A 19,592-nucleotide genomic window follows, 5' to 3' on the forward strand; every position below is an offset into this window, starting at 1 on the left:
CTGCCCCACAGATGGTGGCATTTGCATGGAAAATGGATATGATGGCTGTGTGTATCTTTAAGGGTCAAGCTAGGCCGGGGGCACTGACAGAAGGGGAGGCTATTCCCTCCATGCCCTCCTCGTCTAGGTTTCCCAGCAGCATTAGCTTGGCCACTGCAGCAAACAGAATGCTGGACCTGATGCATGGGTGGCCTCAGAATGGAGAGAGCTTCAGCAAAGTGCTTCCTGACAGCGTACTGGCTAGCAGTGGTGAGTGGCTATGAGCTGCCATGTTAAATTTCCCCAGCTGGTCAGTGGTGTCCATGTGGGGGGCAGGGGGCTAGAGGGGGCCTTGGCAGCTGCCCAAGGCTGCCCAGTGCTGATGCCACACTGACTGGGAGGCTTGTAGTTCAGTGGAAGGGCATCTGCACTGCCGATCGTTAGGTTCTTGCTGTTATATATGCATGACATTTTACAGCTGAACCTGAGATAAGTAGGTAATAACTTATGTTGTGAGACTTTGTATTTTACTGAGTATTTCTCTTTATAATTGCTTAAATGTTTTATATTGTATAGATATTACGTTAAGTATTGATATATATTGTTTCTTCCGTTCTGTGTTGTAAACCACCCTGGGGTCTCTTGATGAAGGGTGGTATATAAGTGGAATAAATAAATAAATAAATGCAGGCGGGCCCTGGTTCTGCCCTTGGCTTCTTCAGCAGGGCTGGGAAAAGACTCCTACCTGAAACCCTGGGGGGGGGGGCCACTGCCAGTCAGTGTTGGCAGTACTGAGCTCGATGAACCAATGGCCTGTCTCTGTTTAAGGCAGCCTCTCCTGTTCCCTGCTACTGTGAGGGGAAGGGCCGTCGCTCAGCAGAAGAGCAAAGGCTCCCACCTGAAACCCTGGGGGGGGGGCACTGCTGGTCAGTAGAGCAGACAGCCAAGCAGAGGTGGATGGCCCTCTGCGGCCCAGCTGGGGAAAAGGCGCTTCCTCTGCCCCTGCAGCCTTTGCGCTGCGCCTGGAGGGTTCTTCTCATGCACTTAGCTATCTGAGCCCAGAACCGCTGGGGAGAGAATGCTGCCGGTGCTGGTGGCACTCAGCAGCCGTGACGGCGGTGCAGGAGGACCCTGGGAGAGCCTCCTCAGAGTTCTGTTCAGGTGCCTCATTGCCATCCCGCGCTGGCTGTGTGCCTTTTTAAAATGTATTTTATGTACAACCCAGCCTCGCCCTTTCCTTTTTAATTCTTCCAGGCTTCTCAATGGAATCTGAAGTTCTGGCTTTTTCAGTGCCGGGCGTGTCTGATTGCATGGCTTTGCCTCTGCTGCTGCGATGGGTTTTACACTGTGGTTGCAGTTTACTGCTCATCTTGTAGGGGAGCGTCACTTATGGGGTGGCCCGTAAATCCTGCTGATAAATAAATAAATAGGTACTCATACCCCACTTTTCCAGGGGGAGGGGAACTAGCCTTCAGTATGTATCTTAGAATGTGATTAAATAATACGGCATAATTTTCAGAACAATAAAAGTTCCATAAGAACAAGCAATACAATGGAAACATCCATTCCCTCCCACCTAAAGTTTAATTTAGGTCAGCTTCTTTTAACCTGCTGCCCTCCAGATACATTGGTCTACAACTATATGATGCTGGGGCTGATAGGAGTTGTAGTACAAAACATCAGGAGGGCACCAGGAGGGCAAACATTGGTCTAGAACCTCTCCTTGGCCAAGTGGTCCGACTTTGGACATGTGGAGGGAAATTCATTTAAGAGGCAAGAAGACTGTCGGAAATTGAGGGAAATTTACATTTTAATCTGAGGATTTCCATGTGTCATCAACTAGAGACAAAAAATACACCAGAAATTCCGATGAACGACGTGGACGGCTCGATATCCTCATTACATGGGTATCTGAAGTGGAACCAAAGCCATTTATTAATAATTTAATTAAAATGACAACATATTATGTTTTCCTTTACCACACAGAACTGTAAACATTAATTTAATATGGCCGAGAATCATGAAATACAATCTTAATTGCTTAGAAACTAGGATAGTCAGCTGAACAGAATTAGGCAGGCAATTAACTTGACTTTTTTCCCTCTTTTCAAAATGAGCATCCACCTTCAAGGGTGGGAAAAGATAACAGACTGAAAAGGGGAAGAATATTCTGGAGAAACGTGTGTGTGTGTTGTAAACCCTACAAAAATGATCTAACCGTTCTAAGACACTGTTAAGGAATCTCTAAAAACAAGATGTTTTGGTGTGCAAGGCACAAAATGGCTCCCCCCATTCTCGATAATTAACATCAGGCACAACCCCAGAGGTCCTCCTCTGCAAGTTCTACTGAAGTGAATGGGCCATAGGAGCAGCACTGCGCGGCTCCTGTTCATTGCAGGGGGAGGACATTCTGGGGTGTGGAGGAGGCTAGGGGGGAAAAACAGAGCAGGAACCCAGCTCTCTGCTCTTTTGGAAAAGCAAGTGATCCATAGATCCACAAAATGAGCTGAATTTATCTGACATATTTCTAAGGACAAGCCTTTGAAGTAAAAATAGCTGGGGGAGTACAGCTTCAGAAGGGCAACCAAATCAGGGCCTTGAGGCTCTATCTCATCCTTTAGAGCAAAGACTCTGTCCGGACAACATCCTTGGTCCTTGCAACGTGTGATCCCTCCAAGGTCCTGACCAAGGCCAGGGGGAAAATGCGCCTGGCTTGCATTTTAAGGCAAACCTGCTTAATTGGCACTTCCTGGACTAATAACAGGAACCAAAAAGCAAAAAGGTGTCCTTTGGAATCACCCTTCTCTGAAGTTGGGGATGCAGTTCTCCAGCCCAAAAATGCATACAAGAACGCGTACATTAGGGGGAAAATGCACACAAATGTGGCCTTTTTAAAAAACAAAAAATGGCAAACTGATAAAGATGGACCAAACTGAGTCTCCGTTACCCTCCAGCACATCACAGATGAAAATGGCGCACGCAAGAGGCTTTTAGCATCAATAGACTCCTCCCAGCTCAAGGGACTCCTTCTCACCCTTCTCTGCTTTCCTTTATTTGCAGCAGCCTGTCCTGAACTTATCTGGATGGTCACACATGTGCATTTCCAAACGTTTGCAGGTTAGAGGAAGGATGAATCTAAATCCAGTTGGAGATTTCATTCCTAGAGCAATGGTGGGGATCTTTAGGCCCTGACACTGAACCGCAGGCCTCTCTCCAGGCCTCCCCCCTCACTGGATCTCCTCGAGTACTTTTGCCTGGTCAGAAACGGCCCCTGAACTGTGATAGCACCTTTAGCTTGTCTTGATGGAGGATGGAGAGTGTGTGAATGTTGGGTGTCGAGGAATGTGGCCTACTGTGCAAAGGTAAGAGACTAGGGTTGCCAGGTTCAGGGTCTGAGAGTGATCCTGTATCTTTAGGAGAAGAGAGAGTCAGCCAAGTGCAGGTGTTCTTGCAACACTGTAATGGGAAAAACCACAAGGTGGAATTCTCCCTTCCCCCTGCACAACTTGTAAAGATACAGAAGACCTCTTGGTTGCCAGGCCCAGCCTCCAAGAGGTCTTTTGTATCTTTAAAAGTTGTGCAGGGGGAAAGGAGAATTCCACCTTGTGGTTTTTCTCATTACAGTGTTGCAAGAACACCTGCACTTGGCTGCCTTTCTCTTCTCCTAAAGATACAGGATCACTCTCAGACCCTGAACCTGGCAACCCTATAAGAGACATGCTTCCCTTGCTCTGCACATGTTTGCCTCTGGCCATGCCTGCCATTGGCATGCCTGCCATTGGCCCCCCGAAGGCTCCCCATGGAGGCATGCGGCCCTTGGGCTGGAAAAGGTGCCCCTCCCCTGCTCTGGAGACTCTTTGGGGCGGAAGTACAACAGCACAAGCAAACTGGGGGAAGGGCGGCTGTAGCTCAGTGGTCGAGCGCTGGCTGCACACACAGGAGGCCTCAGGCTCAGTCCCAGCAGCACCTCCAGGCCGGGCGGAGAGAGACCCCTGCTCTGGAGAGCTACTGCCTCTCAGCACAGACAGTACTGAGCTACGTGGAGCAAGAGTACAAGGCAGGTTCCTGTGTTCCCAAATCACACACGCACCATCTTACTAAGGTACAAGGACAAAGAAAAGGGAGAGGAGGTCAAAACACAGCAGTGGCTTGCCGGGGGTGTCTAGCTAAACAGGTGTGGTTGGAGTTCAATGGACGGAAGTTGGGAATTAAATAAATAAGGACGTCTTGTGCCAGCCAGACACGCTGGGGCCAGCAGGAGAAGATTAAAGGGGATTTGTAGGCCTGGCATTTCTGGAAATATTCACTCCTTTTATCCCCCTGTGCCCGCCCGCTTCCCCAACACCCCCCCCCCCAATTCTTACATCTGTTGATGAATCTGCAAATCCATCGTCTTGAGAAATATGATCCTGGTTGTTAGTTTGATACTTAGCAACATTGGCTAGTTTCTCCAAAATTCATTCTCGGGGGATTACAGATGTTTCCTATAGATGGAAGGGAGAAGAAAATAAAATCTAGAGATGCAAAATATCTCAGTGTGAGAGACAAACATGATGGTCCGAAGGGAAGAGGGCTGCAGCTGCTCAGTTTGGTGGTAGAGCAGGTGCTTTGCATGCAGAAGGTTCCAGGTTCAACTCCCAGCAACTCTAGGCAGGGATGGGAAAGACTCCTGCCTGAGACCCCAGACAGCTGCTGCGTCAGTGCTGCCAGTACTGAGCTAGATGGACCAAGTTCAACTTCCTATGGTCAACAGTGACAAGGGTTGCCATTTCCCAACCAACCTGAGGATTCTGTCTCCAGAGGCTCCCACTCTACTGAGAACCTCAAAACCTTCCCCTCTACTTTTTCCAAGGCTTTGGCTTGCCTGTTGCACTCTGTGGTCAGCTCAATCTCCATTCATTCATAAGAACATAAGAACATAAGAAGAGCCTGCTGGATCAGGCCAGTGGCCCATCTAGTCCAGCATCCTGTTCTCACAGTGGCCAACCAGGTGCCTGGGGGAAGCCCGCAAGCAGGACCCGAGTGCAAGAACACTCTCCCCTCCTGAGGCTTCCGGCAACTGGTTTTCAGAAGCATGCTGCCTCTGACTAGGGTGGCAGAGCACAGCCATCACGGCTAGTAGCCATTGATAGCCCTGTCCTCCATGAATTGGTCTAATCTTCTTTTAAAGCCATCCAAGCTGGTGGCCATTACTGCATCTTGTGGGAGCAAATTCCATAGTTTAACTATGCGCTGGGTAAAGAAGTACTTCCTTTTGTCTGTCCTGAATCTTCCAACATTCAGCTTCTTTGAATGTCCACGAGTTCTAGTATTATGAGAGAGGGAGAAGAACTTTTCTCTATCCACTTTCTCAATGCCATGCATAATTTTATACACTTCTATCATGTCTCCTCTGACCCGCCTTTTCTCTAAACTAAAAAGCCCCAAATGCTGCAACCTTTCCTTGTAAGGGAGTCGCTCCATCCCCTTGATCATTCTGGTTGCCCTCTTCTGAACCTTTTCCAACTCTATAATATCCTTTTTGAGATGAGGCGACCAGAACTGTACACAGTATTCCAAATGCGGCTGCACCATAGATTTATACAACGGCATTATGATATTGGCTGTTTTATTTTCAATACCTTTCCTAATTATCCCTAGCATGGAATTTGCCTTTTTCACAGCTGCCGCACACTGGGTTGACATTTTCATTGTGCTGTCCACTACAACCCCGAGGTCTCTCTCCTGGTTGGTCACCACCAGTTCAGACCCCATGAGCGTATATGTGAAATTAAGATTTTTTGCTCCAATATGCATAATTTTACACTTGTTTATATTGAATTGCATTTGCCATTTTTCTGCCCATTCACTCAGTTTGGAGAGGTCTTTTTGGAGTTCTTCGCGATCCCTTTTTGTTTTAACAACCCTGAACAATTTAGTATCGTCAGCAAACTTGGCCACTTCACTGCTCACTCCTAATTCTAGGTCATTAATGAACAAGTTGAAAAGTACAGGTCCCAATACCGATCCTTGAGGGACTCCACTTTCTACAGCCCTCCATTGGGAGAACTGTCTGTTTATTCCTACTCTCTGCTTTCTGCTTCTTAACCAATTCCTTATCCACAAGAGGACCTCTCCTCTTATTCCATGACTGCTAAGCTTCCTCAGAAGTCTTTGGTGAGGTACCTTGTCAAACGCTTTTTGAAAGTCTAAGTACACTATGTCCACTGGATCACCTCTATCTATATGCTTGTTGACACTCTCAAAGAATTCTAATAAGTTCCCATCTTTCTATTCCAGCCAGGTTCACATGGTGACTTCTGGCTCATTTGGAACATCAAGCCAGCTTGAGCTGAGTTCATCCAAAGGCTGGATTGCATTGGGCAATTATGTCAATGTGTCTCCAAAGAGCCACAGGTCAAATCTGAAAATGGCCAAAGAGATGGCTGGCCTGGAGACTCTGTAAAGCATGCTAACAGCACTGGTGGTGATTTAGGCAGCATTCATGACAGCCACACTCTGCACAGGGCCTGCTCAATGCCCCCTTCCCTCTTCCCCTCCTTCCTTGGCACTCCTGCAACTTCTGTGCCAAGCACCCCCTCTCTTATTCAGGGCCAAGCCACCTGAACAAGCAACACAAGCAATATTTTTCGTGGAAGCAGACTGCAGGTCAAGGGCTGCAGTCAAGTCCAAGTCCAAGGGTAGCCAATGTGGTGCCCTTCAGATGCTGGACTACGACCCTCATCTACCTGGGCAACTGGCTGTGCTGCCTGGGGCTAATGGGAAATGGAGTCCAGCAACATTTGGAGGACACCATATTGGCTACTCTGGCTACTGGGGTGATTTAATCAGCCTCTATTAACTAAACAGAACCTCTGTGTGCAGAGGTAGTCCACCTCTGAACACCAGGTTCTGGGGGAAACAGCAGGGAAGTTTAGGAACAGGAAAACTGCCTTGTACCAAGTCAGGTCACTGGTCCATCTAACTCACCACCAGGGACAGGGAGCAGGGAGCCTTAGAGTTGTTGTGGGACTCCCATCAGCTCCAGCCAGCAGGCTCAACAGCATCTGAAAGGCCACCGGCTCCCCACCCCTGGGGAACACTGACTGACAAGAGCTCTCCAGGTTTGAGATGAAATCTTCCCCAGCCCTATCTGGAGATGCTAGGAATGGGGGGGGAGGCTTCTGCATTATTGTTGATTGATTGATTTTTATTTATTATTTGATTTATATCCCGCCCTTCCTCCCAGCAGGAGCCCAGGATGCATGTCAAGGATGTGTTCGCCCACTGAGCTGGGCTGAGCCTCTTCCCTGTGTTCTGCTCCTAAGGCTCCCAGCAGCATCTGTCTGGCCACTATGGGAACTGGGATGCTAGATTATTATGGGCCTTGATCTGTTTCTGTAAGGAAGTTCTGGTGAAAGCATTTCTAAGGCTGGCTTTCTTCTCCTCCCCTGGTAGACTCTGGTGCACCATCCTGAACAATGCAACAGTTGCCGCCTCCTTACTTGCCTGCCGGAGATGGCAGCGATAGATCCCATCCGATGTGGGAAAGGGCCTCCCTGTCAAAGAATCTGGCCTGTGACAAATGGCCCAATTGCATTTGCTACTTTGGTCTCTCCTCATTAAACCAGTTTTGTTCACTGGCTTTTTTTTTTTCATTTAATGATTCTTCTATCATTGTAAAGTTTGTTGTCCTCCTGGGTATTTAAACTGTTTTTAACTACTTGCATATAAATCTCTGCTTTGTTTGCTATAATGGCAATTGGGAGGGAACTGATCCCTCTTAACACTTTCCTATAAAATGCTATAGATCAATATATAAAAAGAAATTAAATGAGAGTTCAGTGTTGATTCTTCCTCTCCAGGAGGAGGGCAAAGCTGGCCCTCGGTTTTTTATCTGCAGTTCCTTAGAGAATGCAATTTCTGGATGACACAGACGTATGATCTGGGGTGCAACTTTTGGGGTGCCAGACTCTATTCAAGCTGCTTCTGCACCTCTGATCTGGTTAAAAAACCAGGGCTTACACTTAAGGGACTGAGAACCACAAACCCACTGATGCTCTCCCCAGGGACCAGGCCTCATATTTGCTCTTCTTTCAACTTCAGAGGCGAAACCGGTCTTGGAAGTGGGCTCATCTTGCTGCCGATATTTTTGGGACACCAGAAGGCAAATGAAGGGAATGATTTGATTAACATCAAAACGAGGGTGGGGGAAGTCCCTCCTGAATGGCCAGGGGGCTCCCAGTTGCAGCAATAGCAGTTTGAACATTTTATTCCCCCTTTTGTCTGTTTGCACTTCCGGGCTCTGATCTCCAGATCACAGCTTCAGCTGAAGAACGGGGACATGCCAAATCAAGTTGTCCCACTGCCACCAGCCTTTCTGCAAAGCTGTCCTTTCAACCATTTTTTAAGGCCTCCTCTTTGCAGAAGGGGGAGCCCCTCCCCTTTTCTCTGAAAGGGCAGGCACGATGCCCACCGCCTTCTGCGTGGAGATTGGTCTTTTCTAGAAATGCCTGTCTCCTAGAGTCTCTATAGCAGAACTTGAGAGAAGCACCTCTGTGATGTTCTCGTCCCTCTCTGTCAAATCCATAGGAGCGCCTTCCGCTCAAGAGACAATCTGCCTTTCGCATCACATCACTTTGTGGGGTAATTAATTCGCAGACAAAAATGATTTTCTCCAGGTAGCTGTTGCAAAATACACTCATCTGGAGTGAAGGCAGTTATGTAACACACTGAAAATTCTGGGGGGGGAAGAACTGCATATGGGGTGAGCAAACTGGGGAAAAGGAAAGGCTTGCTTGGAGAACCATTTCCAGGGGAAAAAAGAAAAGTCTCGAAAAGATTCCAAAACTTTTGACGGAGAGTTTGTTTGTTGTATATGCTGAAGGTCATCTCACTGCCTTGCCATGTGAATCTGACTTTTGCTGATTTCTCTGAGATAGTCTTCAGTCTCCATCCATGCCCAGCTTGCCCCCCCTTTCTGAAGTGAGTCTGCGTCCTCCATGAACCTCCACATGATAAGGGCATGCAAGAGAAGCAATGCAAACGACTGTCCTGCAAGCCGGTCTCTGACCTGAGCACTGCAATTCTCCACATGCGGCAGAATTATTATTATTTTTTATTTTATTTATTTAAAATATTTATACCCCGCCCTATTTCCAAAGAACTCAGGGCGGCTTACAGATAAAAACCATAATCAGTTAAACAAGTAATATACAATTTAAAACAGTTAAAATGAATTAAATCAACAATAAGTTAAAAAATATGACAATATCAGTTAAAAGCCCGTCTAAATAAAATAGTCTTCACCTGGGCACGAAAGGATGAAAGTGAGGCAGCCAGTCGAACCTCGCTAGGGAGGGAATTCCACAGTCTAGGGGCAGCCACTGAAAAGGCCCTATTCTGTGTTTTTACAAAGCAAACTTGTGAGAAAGATGGAATAGTGAGTAGGGCCTCACCAGATGATCTCAAAGCTCGGACAGGGTCATACAGGGAGACACGATCTAACAGATAGCCTGGACCTAAGCCGTATAGGGCTTTATAGGTTAAAACCAGCACTTTGAATTGTGCTCGGAAACAGATTGGAAGCCAATGGAGCTGGTACAACAGCGGGGTTGTATGTTCTCTGAGCCCAGCTCCAGTTAACATCCTGGCTGCGGCTCTTTGTACCAGTTTAAGTTTCCGAGCAGTCTTCAAGGGCAGCCCTACGTAGAGCACATTACAGTAGTCCAATCGGGATGTAACTAAGGCATGTGTCACCGTAGTCAAGTCTGACAGGTCAAGGAACGGGCGCAGTTGGCGTACCAATCTTAGTTGAGCAAAGGCACTCCCGGCCACAGCAGAGACCTGTCCCTCCAGGTTCAAGGCCGAGTCCAGGAGAACTCCCAAACTGCGAACCTGTGATTTCAGGGGGAGTGTAACCCCATCCAGCACAAGTTGGATCCCTATTCCCTGATCCGCCCTTTGACTGACGAGCAATTACTCCCTGGAGGCCCTCTGAGCCACTGCAGGTACTTCAGGGGGAAAATGCTGCTTTGTCAGGGGTGGGGGAGGGACTCTCTAGAATGATCTCACTGTACTGTACCATATTTTACACAATGCTGTAGCGCTACAGAATGTGGGAGCGCAACTCTGGGGCTTTTTCCAGAGCAGAGAAATGACGTCATCTGCAAAGTGCCAAGGCAACTGATTCGCTGGGCAAATGGATGAAGCGATAAGGAGGCTTTCAAGTTTGTTTGTGACAGATTAGAGGGAAGTCAGAGGATGAGGAAAATCATCAAGCCAAGGCTCGATCCTTCTATCCATTCCTTGGATGGAGTTCTTACCTCACACAATAGCAGTTCAAATGACAACACTTTGCACTTCTAATTAAAAGCTAATCGTTGCATTTCAGCTGGCTAGAGATCTTTCATTTGAAACCTCAATGTATTTTACAACTTGAATCAATAGAGCCAGAAATAAGCACCACTGAGTTCAACGCAGCTTACTCCCTGTTAACCATTCATATGATTGCAGTAACACAATCCTAGTCAACTAGGCAAATAATACAATGGGGTATTATGCTTTGGGTAGCTGCTATTTATTGTGTGCGTGTGTTTATGTGCATATGTGCATGTGTTATATCTATGCATGCATATATATAATCAACACAGCTACCTGCACTACTGGCCCCTCCTTGGGGGGCGCAGCTGTGGGGTTGTCCTGCTAAGCTCTTCCGCTTGCCACTGCTCCACTGATTCTACATGCACGCGTGAGAATAGGCAATGGCCCTCTGGATACCAGTTGCCGGAATTCACAAGTGGGGAGAGCTCCTGCTGCTGCTGCTGCTGCCCTCAGGTCCTGCTTACGGGCTTTCCATAATCTGCCATTGGCCTGGCGCCAGCGGGCAGCCAGGTTGGGCACTGGCTGAGGGCCCCTGGTGCTGAGTGGGGGCCCTGGTGCTGGTGCTGGGCAGTGCAGCTCCCACTCCGCAATTTGTGCTAGTACTTGATGCTGACATGGATCGTGGAGTAACAGCCACCCTCCCAACCACCCCTCCACTGCTGGTGCAGGTTGGCCACGCAACTTCCTGTGGCGCTGCATCAGTGCACTGTGCACTACGGCCCCTGCAGTCTGATGCCGGCCTTGCATAACGGGCATCTGGTTGGCCACTAAGAGAACAGGATTCTGCACTAGCTGGCCCTTTGCTGCAGGGCTCATGTTATGTTCTTATGTCCCCCCAGTACGGGTATGTGTGAAGGCTGACCCTCCCCACTTTTTAAGCTCTGAACTCCAGTTGGACAAAGCATTGGAAACCCTGGAAAGGACGCTTTTCTAAAGCAGCTACCACATAGTGCAGTCTTCTTCTGTGGTTGCGAGAGCTGTAGAAGCCCCTTGAAATAAACAGGGGTGGGGGTGAAGGCTCTGCACATACAAGAGTGAAGGGGAGAGAGAGTCAAGACAGTTTCCTGATGCTGTACCAAAGGCCTTCCTCCTCCTCCTCTGTGTGCACTACAAAGCAAACAAGGCGGGCAAACAGAGATGTACCTTTGACTTTTCAAACAGACCCAGGGCTTGTTTGTAGTAATGGGTGGCCTGATCAAAGCGGTCCTGGCAGAGATGTGATGTGCCCAGCTGTTCGCAGACCAGCGCCTCGCCATATGAGTCACCTGGAGGAAGGAGCACAGAGACCCAAAGCTCAAGGACCCAACAGCCCCAGATGGAGCCAGGGGGGTGGAGGGGGAAGGCGCTTCGCTTCTTGGCTGGCCTCCAGGGCAGTTTGCAATCTCTTCCCTTCGCAACACGCAGCTCAGCTCTTTGGCTTGCAAAGGAGCTGTGCTACCTTGAAAAGCGAAAAGCATGCCGAGCGAAAAGGTGCCAAGCTGACCAGTTACAAGTAAGGAGAAAAATGTATTTTTTCCTTATCAAACAGCAGGCACTGTCCATTCTGGAGAAAGAAGAATAAAAGCAACATTCTTAATTATACAGCCATGACAGGAGTCGCTGTATGCTATAGCCAGCATGGATTTTTCAAATTCTGCCATGTTACATTGATAGTAAGCCCCCATGCCATTCTGATGCTCCCCATAAGCTCATTTCAAAACAAAACTTTACAAACTTATAGTCCGGAACTCAGAAACTTTTCCTTAACAAGCCTCTAAGTTTTCATGGCGATACACAAAACACTCGGAGAGAATCCAGAGTTTAAAGTATTAAACAAGAGGGGGAGGGGATCCAGATGCCTGTGTATTTCTTTCTGTCAGTGGTCTCATAATTTGTTGAAATTAATTAAAATCAGCCATGTTCACAGAGTACCTGTAATCCTGTTACTGACCTTGCCCCATACTCTGACCTTCATCTTCTACAGTTTAAAAGTTAAAAAATGGATGGCTGATTTTTAATTGATTTAAGAAAATTAATATTGGAGTCTATGATGGAGCAGGCATGCTCAGTAAGAACCAACTCTCAGTGTTCTAAAAGCCAGACTCATAGCAGTTTGGCTTGGCTAATCAGGGGCCACACCAGACCTTTATTTCACTTTAGACAGTCATGGCTTCCCCCAAAGAATCCTGGGTAGTGTAGTTTGTGAAGGGTGCTGAGAGTTGTTAGGAGACTCCTCTACCCCTGATACAGCTCCAGTGGCCAGAGTGGTTTAACAGTCAGCTCCTCTTCCCAGAGATTTCTGGGTATTGTAGCTGTATGAGGGGAATAGGGCATCTCCTGACAACTCTCAGCACCATTCACAAACTACACTTCCCAGGATTCCTTGGGGGAAGCCATGACTGTCTAAAGTGAAATAAGGGCCTGGTGTGGATGTGGCCAGGGACAGCTTTGGTTTAAATTTAGGTGGGGGACTACACTAGGGTTGCCAGATCAGAAGCATCCCAAACCTTGAGATTTCAGAGGTGGGCCCTAGTGATGTCATGGGGTGGCCCCTAGTGATGTCATTAAGCATAATATGCTAAGCATCAGCCACAGTTGCTTGGAGCATACCACTTAAACAAACAAAATTCTCCAATTGCATATTAAGATAGAAATCTTAGCTAAATGAGGGTGTTTCCAGGTCCAGCTGAAGTGACGGATCATTAGGGAGCCTGGGTAGGGAACATTTAATTGAGCCTACTTGCTTCTGGCAAGAAGGTTTAAGTGCCCTCAGGCCAGGCCAGTCACCAGAAGGCCATTGTAGGAAGAAAGGAGCCTAGGGATGTGGAGATGTTAGATGGGAGCACTCAAGAGTAAAGCTGGATGCCCCTGAAGGCTACAATTCTAAGCATACTTGCTAAGGGACTAAATCCCACAGAACTCAACAGGACTTACTTCTGAGTAGATGTTGTTAGGGCAGATCCACATCATGCATTTTAAGGACATTCAACATACATTTTAAAGACATGAATCCCACCACAGAATCATGGGAACTATAGTTTGTTAAGGGTGGTGGGAACCATAATTGTGAGGGGGAAAACTACACTTCCCAGGATTCTTTGGGGGAAGTCATGCACTTTAAATGAGAGTTGAATGTGCTTTAAATGTATTATGTGGATTTGCATTACTTCATAAACTTTGCCTAAATGTAAATTGTTTTAATTAATTTTTTTAAATGAAAATGAGCTATAAAGTTTACTGGGTGACCATGGGCTACTCACCATCTCTCCGTCTAATCTGCCCCTCAGAGTGAAAACAACAGAGGGGAACCATGACCACCCCAAGGAAGAAGGGCACACTTAAAATGTAGAGGAAATAATATTCAAACATAGTGTGAAATTAGATACATATTAAGACATAGTATGAAGAAATATTTATATACGCATATATATGAAAGATGCTAATTATTATTTACACAACCTATACAGATATTTATAGAGCAATCCTATGCATGTTTACTCAGAAGCAAATCCCAATGTATTCAAACAGAGAAGCCTGCACAGGACTGCAACCTCAAATGATAAGGAACTTCACTCACCCAACACAAAATTCAGAAGCATGCCACTTTAAGCTGTTTTGCAACTGTTTTATATTTGTTTTATGGTTATTGGATTTTAAATGGATTTATTTCTTCCTGCTGTTCCGTGGGGAGGCCAGCTGCAGTTCCAGCATGGCGCCCAGAGAACGTCTTGCCTTGATTGGTGTTTGTCACTCCTTGATTCACTCCACCATGTCTGCGCATGCATGGCGGCCACTGGCTTTCTCTACATCCGTGTGGGTACCCCAGCAGGCAGAAGGGACAGTGGAGGATGGATACTGCAATGGGCACTAGGCACCAAAATGGGCAGAGCGTTGGCAGGGGTGGGCCAGGAGAAGAGGCAGGTTGGGGTCTCCCAGGGAGCCCCTTCTCTGCTTGAGTCCCTGGCGAGCCCTGGCCAATCCAAGCAGACCAGCCTCCCCCAACCTGGTGCCCTCCACATGTTTGGACCACAACTCCCATCACCCCTGACTATTGGTCATGCTGGCTGGGGTTGATGGTAGCTGGAGTCCAAGGCAACTGGTGGGCACTGGACTGGATGCACCCATGGATTTCATATTGTCTCTTACCTGCTGCCACAAAAGCTTCCAGTGCCTGCTGGTAGTAAAATTCTGCCACGTCATAGTTTTTCAGCTGGCCGTGAGCAGTTGCCAAGTTGTAGAGACATTGTGCCTGAGCAGTGTGCTCTCCTAGTGCACCTAGCAAAACAGGTCAGCACGAAAGAGGTCAGTGGATAGGTAGGTGGACTCAGCCCCTTCCCAGTACTGTAGAAACTTGTTCCAAAAATGATGCTGTTCTGAAAGCATCCCTAGCACAGGACAGTTTAGTGAGAATGCAATTCTAGAGGCACGAGAGCAAGAGAGAATTCACTACAAGGGCAGTTTGAGAGCTCCACCATGCCTGAAATTCTGCAACAGGGTGGAGTGGCCCAAATTCTGCACCAATGAAAGCTACTTTCCGAAATCTGCGTATATTATGCAAATCAGCATAATTTCTCTGATCTGGTATAATTCATTCTGCCGTGTGACTGTTTTGCCAAATTCATTGGGGCTAAGGAAATCTGTAGGCCACACTCGACATTTCAGACAGGTACCCCCTCTGGCTCTGAACTTTCAGAACAGGTACATTAATGGAAAGGGATTTGATTGGGGGAGGGGTGGGGACGGTTGATGAGTGGGATTCAGACTTGGCCTCTGCCTGCACTCGTTTGTGTGACCTTGGGCTAGTTGACCTATTCTCACTTTGCCTTTCTGTAAAGCAGGCATTGTGTTGCAGCATCAAAGAGGCAAAGGGGAGGTTTTGGGTTGTGAGGATCCGCTGGGGATCACCTCGAGTAGAACAGCTTTGGCAGGAAGAGGCCCCAATCCACCAGGAGCCAAGACAGGGAGCAGCCAGTACCTGGGCCTGATGGAGCTTAAATAGCCCAGAGCAAGAGGTGTGCCTAAGTGAAGGAGAAGTCGCTCCTCGGAGAGGGAGAAAGAGGAGCAGAGGCAACCCTTACCCCCCACCAGCCCCACTACAAGGAACCCTGAGAGAAGACCCCCATGGTGTCCCACCCTATGGGACAGGCTGCATCCAGACATGCCATTTATTGCATTAGTCCGACTGATCATAAGGGCAGTGCTTCTGTCCCGATTGCTGATGCTCTTTCCACGCTGCAGGAATGGAGTGGTGGCTTGTTGTCCAACATACCACCACGTCACGCTCAATTTCATTCGCACCAGTGGGCGTGATGTGACCCAACGATGACCTTCGCTGGACACGTCGCTACCCCCCCTTTCCACACATGCGCACTTTGGTTCTCCCGTGAGCCTCCCTGAATACAGCGGGAAAGAACTGTAAGCCTCCCCACATTTCGTCCCTTTATGCCCATGATTTTCTGGGTTCATTTGCAGGCAGTTTTTTTCTGGAAGCAATTCACACGGAAATGAGCAGTAAATGTCCCCTACATTCCTCTACATTTCCAGAAGTGGCTTTTATGTCATGCGAAAGATCAAAGCAAATGCAGAAATTATCAAGCAAGGAAAGACAGGAAACGGGATCACCTGTTGTATGAATCCAGCCTCAGATTTGGGAGGAGGTGTCCTCAGGTGTCCTATCTTGCGAAGAGGCCAGCAGCAGAGCCCTGGACCTGACACACCCCAAACACCAAAGGGGCTACTGGGGTGCACCAGCTAGGGAGCGGTGATGGTACCGCAGGGAGGGCAGGGAGAGTTGGGGGCCTGATCCTGTATCTGCGGTGAAAACTCAACACATTGTGAGTAGCAGCACTTGGCTTGCTTGGTTTGGCTTGATTTGAGCATATTCCCCCCTTGGAGATCATGGCCTCTGAAGCCTTTAAGGTGTCCCTTCTCCAGGAGGGCCTCACAGGGGGTTGAGGTTCAGATCCCGCCATTGCCTTGCACTCTGTTTGCTTCATTGGCTAAGTCATTTGTTTCCACTGAGCCCAATATCCTGTTTGTCACACGAGCCAGCCAAATGCCTCTGGGAAGCCCACAAGCAAGGCATGAGAGCAAGAACATTTCCCTGTAGTTTGTTCCCAATAACCAGAGGTAGACTGCCTGAACATGGAGGCTCCATTTACCTATCATGGCTGATCGGAGGACTTCTGGAGGCAGAGAAAGAATGGAGAAGGAAGGAGGAGCTTGGGTAGGCGGAGCTGAGGGAAGTTGTGTTGGGAGTGGCTTAACAGGGTGGGCACCTCTGCTGTTTGAAGGCCACCACTTAGTAGAGGAGAATCTCAGGTAGCCAGTGGCATGACTGGCTGCTCTCTTCCTGAGTCCTTCACAAGCAGCTGCCAGCCAGAGGAGAAGGTCCTGGACTTAGAAGGACACAAGATTAACTTGGTCTCAGTGTCCTGGACAACCGCTTGAGAATCAGACTTGAGATCACTGATGTGCTTTTCTCCTTATTTTCAATGCTAAATTTAACTGTACAGCCATACACAGCTCAGATTATTATGAGTGCTTATTATTCTAATTATTAAAATGTATTAAATTATTTAAAAGTCCCAGAGCAGATAACAACAGTTTTAAATCATTAAAAACAGTTAAAAACAACCTAAAACCACATCACCAAAAATATACATCTCAGGTGTTACAAGCCAGGATGAAGAAGTGTATCTTCCACATTCGCTGAAAACTGTATAATGAAGGTGCCAGGCACACCTCTGTGAGCAAGGAGTTCCACAACTTAGGGGCTGCCACAGAGAAGGCCCTCTCCCAGGCCACCACCATCCCCCCAAACTTCTGAAGGCGGCAGAACTACCCAAAAAGCCCTCTCTCTCTGATCTCAAGGGCTTTAAAGACTAGTGTGGACACCTTGAATTGGGCCCGGAAATGAACTGGCAACCAATGCTGCTGTGCTAAAATATGGGTTATATGAGTTCTAAATGGAACCCTATCTGGTCGCTGCATTTTGGACCAGTTGACGTTCCCAGCTTTGTTCCATCTATGGCAGTGGGCGTGACATGGCCATATGTATGGGGGAGGGGCAATTCTCCTAAGCATGCAATTTTTATTTATTCTACTTTTATCTAGAAAGATTTATACACTGCTTAATCAGAAAACTCTCTAAGTGGTGTACACAACCAAATTCACCTGATAGTGCTGAAAGCCACTGAGAGAAGGAGACCAAGCAGGGTTGCACTCCCCGTCTCTCTCCCGACAGATGTCATCAACCAGGGCAGTTTCAGTGCCATGGCCAGGCCTGAACCCCGATTGAAATGGATCTAGATAATCGGTTTCATCGGTTTGCCCTGTCAAAAGAGAGCAGACAAAGCAGAGCCACTCCCAGTGTGTAAATGCCCGGCATGGAAGCTGCCCAGCGGACCACCAAGGAGGTGAGCGAGAGGAGGTCCTGCTAGCCCAACCTGGGAAGCCCCCAGATGTTTTGGGATGAAGCTCCCATCGGCCGCAGCACGCGGCTGGGCTGACGAGTCCACAGAGCTGTCGCCCGCCGGCATCTGGAGCGCACCAAGGGTGGAACCTTAGAAGGCGAGCAAGCGACAGAGAGCAGCGTAGTTTTGTTCTTTGGCTTGCAATTTAAAAAACATTTAACTTGTAATTATGTGCTCACTGGAGCTGGCCAAAGCTCCTTTCCAGCCTGAGGTGGGGCACTACACGGCGACTCCTCCCCAGCGGTGGTGCTGAAGAGCCTCGAGCGCAGTCAAGGGATTTTGGCGCCCAAGGAGGCCGGACGCATCGCCGGCACCTCTCCTCCTCCTCGGCGGTCAACGCACAAGAAGCAGAAGCAGGGAGCGCACCGGCCCGCCGCCGCCGCCGCCTGGCCCGCCAAAGAAGCCTCGTGAGGGGCGGCAGCCCAGTGGCCCAAGCTACGCCAGAGAAGGCGGCGGGCGCCGGCAGGTTTCCCTGCGCTGCGCCAGGGAGCTCTACACCCCCCGCAGGGCGGCGCGCTTGAAGGCAGCGACGCGGGGCCTGGGCGCCGTTTCCTAAGGCGCGCCACCGGGAGGGCAGCTGAGCGAGGGTCCCTGGCGCGGGGAGGGGGGTGCGGGGAGGCGGCTCGGAGGGGCCCGGAGCGCCTCTTGCAGCCGCGCCCGCCGCGTGGACGGTCGCCCCGGGCTCGGCCCCCCGGGCTGTCGCGCGCCCCGGACACCTCCTCCGAGGGCTGGGGCGGCAGCGGGGGACGCGCCGGGCGCTCTCCCCGCCTCACCTTCGCCCGGGGTTGCCGCCTCTTCTCGCTGCGGCCCGCCACCCCGCTCGGAGGTAAAGCCGCCGGCTGGCCCAGCGCCTACCTGGGTCGCCCCACAGTTGCGCGGACGCCCGAGCGCAGAGGAGCTCCTGCAGGCAAGCCCCCCGGCGGGGAGAGAGGATGCCGCCGCTCTGCCGGGCTCTGCCGAGGCAGCCGTGGTGCCGTCGCCTGGGCCCGGTCCCTGGTTGCCATCAACAGACGCCTCGGGCGGCATCCCTTGGCTCAGGCGCGCGCGCACACACAACACTTGCGCACCAGCTGGCCCGATTCCCTTTGCAGGCCCTCGCAAACGGTGCATCTCTCCTAAATACACAGTTTTGAATCCAATTTTACTTAATAGGGTGCAATTCTGTATGCTGCTTTCACCAGTAGGGATGGAAAGATCTGTCAGTTTCAGTTCTCCCAGTTCTCCCCCAGTCTGAAATGGCAGTTCTCCACATTTGTGCAGTAATTTGTGGTTTTTTAGAAATCCTCATGAGAATTCTCCAGCATTTTAGTGCAGATTTCTCCTAATAAAACACATTTTTGTAGACAGTTTTGACTAATACACACATTTTGGCAAGCAATTTCTTATCATATAACACAGTTTTGTATGTTATTTTCACATGTTAATTTTTATGGACACTTTCCCCAACAGACACAGTTTTGTAAACGTGGTTTGCTTGGCGAAGTGCAATGCGAAATTCAAATAAACGCAAATTTCAAAGGAGGGCCGTGTTTCCGTTCTCATATCATTTTGGAAAGTGCAAATTTGATAGATTTGGCTTGAAATGTGAACTGAATAGATTTTCTCACCCATCCCTATTCACCAGTCTATGCACTTTTACACATACTTTCCCCTATCAGATGCATCTTGCACACACCATTTGGTTGGAGAACGGCATTGCAAAAGGGCAAAGGCCGAAGGATAGTGGCATTTTGGTCTTCGAATTTGGGAAGTGCAAATTATGCAGACTTAGGTTAAAATCCAAAGCAAAGCAACTTT

The 19,592-nt window shown here is 48.8% G+C and overlaps 1 long non-coding RNA gene across 3 annotated transcripts; it reads right to left on the reverse strand.

The window, feature by feature from the left end:
- Positions 1–1,780: 1,780 nt before the first annotated feature.
- Positions 1,781–18,866, reverse strand: LOC133369711 (uncharacterized). 3 transcript variants are annotated; one of them, XR_009758958.1, is made up of 6 exons: positions 18,651–18,866; positions 17,497–17,654; positions 14,467–14,595; positions 11,485–11,606; positions 4,344–4,463; positions 1,781–1,890 (listed from the first exon to the last, which is right to left on the reverse strand). It is a non-coding gene; the product is annotated as an uncharacterized LOC133369711 (long non-coding RNA). The 3 variants fall into 3 exon arrangements; XR_009758960.1 differs by lacking the exon at positions 17,497–17,654 and having other exon boundaries at positions 18,651–18,860; XR_009758959.1 differs by lacking the exons at positions 17,497–17,654; positions 18,651–18,866 and adding an exon at positions 15,943–17,489.
- Positions 18,867–19,592: the final 726 nt, after the last annotated feature.

The sequence above is a fragment of the Rhineura floridana genome, chromosome 14 (genome assembly GCF_030035675.1).
Source record: "Rhineura floridana isolate rRhiFlo1 chromosome 14, rRhiFlo1.hap2, whole genome shotgun sequence".
NCBI classification, from domain to species: Eukaryota; Metazoa; Chordata; class Lepidosauria; order Squamata; family Rhineuridae; genus Rhineura; species Rhineura floridana.